The following is a 1751-nucleotide window of genomic DNA, read 5'->3' on the forward strand; positions in this document are numbered from 1 at the left end:
CGCCCCAGCCGGCCACCCGCGGGGCCCCCCCTCGGCGGGCCCTGCCCCAGCCCCGCGGGTCTCTGCCCAGCCCCGTGAGGAAAGCCCCGGGATACCTGACGGGAGCGCCGGCAGGGAACCCCGCTCGCTAAGGAGGCTCCGGTGTGCCCGTGTCCCGCTGTGTCCCGCCGTGTCCGTCCCGCGCCGTTCGGGAGCTCCCAGCGCTGCGGGGCGGGGAGCGAGGGCAGGGCGGGCAGCAGTTTCCTGCCCGGGGCCCAGCCCTGCCCAGAAACGCCGGTATTTCAACAGCTTCGCTGTTCGTGACATTTACTTTTTCCATGTCTGTCGGCAACAATGCTGATTCGGTCCTTTTACAATTAATTAATTAATTAATTAAGTAACTCAATTTCTGCCTTTTAATCAGCGGACATCAGGTCGCATACACGTGGTAACGCCAAGTTCCATGTCTGCTCTGAAAGGAGAACAAATGTTTCTGGAACAATTTTACCTTGCTTATAAGGCCGGAAGTCAGGAGGAAAAACATATTTATGTGGACTTCACAGTTACAGGAAGAAAAATGTACAATACTGAATTGTTTGGGAAACAAAGGACTTGGAGAAAGCTGGCTCACGCCCTGATGAACAGCTCTGATGAACAGATCTTCTGCATCCTCTTCTGTACATTCATGTACATCAGATTGGAGCTGCTGGTGTCCACGTATGCCAAAGGAAAGTTTCTTCAAAGAAAACTGTATTTAATGTAAACCACATAAATTAATCACAGTAATTGGTGCATGCATAAAACCCAAGACTGAGGATTCAATAAGTGCAGGTCACCTAGTACATACTCTATAGTCTTTGTCTTCTGCCTTCCAAAACAAGGTCTCCATTTCAATATTGGATTTTCCATAAACAATATTAAACCAAAAAAAAACCATCCCAAACTATCGTTCTAGCCCTGCACCGATTTCACCTAAACACCAGATTTGACAGGGATTTGGGGATTTTATTTTGCTTGTTTCCTCAGGTACTGAAGAATCTAATCTAAAGCTGACTAGCAGTTTCCCACACATCTGCACTGAGTTCACTAAGAGGATTAATAGCAGACACCAAGAAATAGGTTTTAAACATCTCTTAAGAAATAGGTATAGAATTATTTTGACATGGTTGGAAAATTATAAATACATGGAAGCTTTTGATACTACCCTTCTTTCTTACAGGAATATAGCATAGTTATATTTAGCTTGGTTCAGACTTACACACTGAAATTCAAATTGCATTGCCAAGCAAACATGACTTTTTGACACAGAGATGAACGTTATTTCTTAGATGAGAATATCATTGTCCTACCAGAGAGAACAAAGATAGCAGCATATCTCTTCCTTTCACATATCTATAAGTAGGGAAAAAACTTATTCACCTGCAGTGGCAGAAAAAAGATGCCATGATTCACAAAATAGAAAGTAATTTATCAGTCTTTTCCAGCTCAAATAATGTCTTTTCTTATCCAGATAGGATCATTGATGTAACTGACAGTCAGTGCTTTTCTGTTAGATCAGGGGGTTGAAATGGTCAGTACCTTTTAATTTTGCCCAGCGTGCAGATTTAATCAGCAGGGGAATGCCTAAAACATTAAGAAAGAAAGTTGGAATTGTTTCAGGAGAAATAAGAAAATGGCCATGCTCCTAGTAATTTAGTCTTTTAGGTTTAAGCATGTTTACCTGAAAAGAAACATGCTCTGTTTGTAGATTCTTGACCCTGATTTCTAGGATT

The 1751-nt window shown here is 43.2% G+C and overlaps 1 protein-coding gene across 1 annotated transcript in view; it reads right to left on the minus strand.

The window, feature by feature from the left end:
• The window catches only part of LOC102033630 (phospholipid scramblase 1), an 11647-nt gene extending 11032 nt beyond the window's left edge, over window positions 1–615 (minus strand). The window contains 1 exon segment of the mRNA XM_005427985.3: window positions 96–615. The gene's annotated coding sequence lies outside the window, so the exon portion shown is untranslated.
• Window positions 616–1751: the final 1136 nt, after the last annotated feature.

This window comes from Geospiza fortis, unplaced genomic scaffold, assembly GCF_000277835.1.
Source record: "Geospiza fortis unplaced genomic scaffold, GeoFor_1.0 scaffold19, whole genome shotgun sequence".
Lineage (NCBI taxonomy): Eukaryota > Metazoa > Chordata > Aves > Passeriformes > Thraupidae > Geospiza > Geospiza fortis.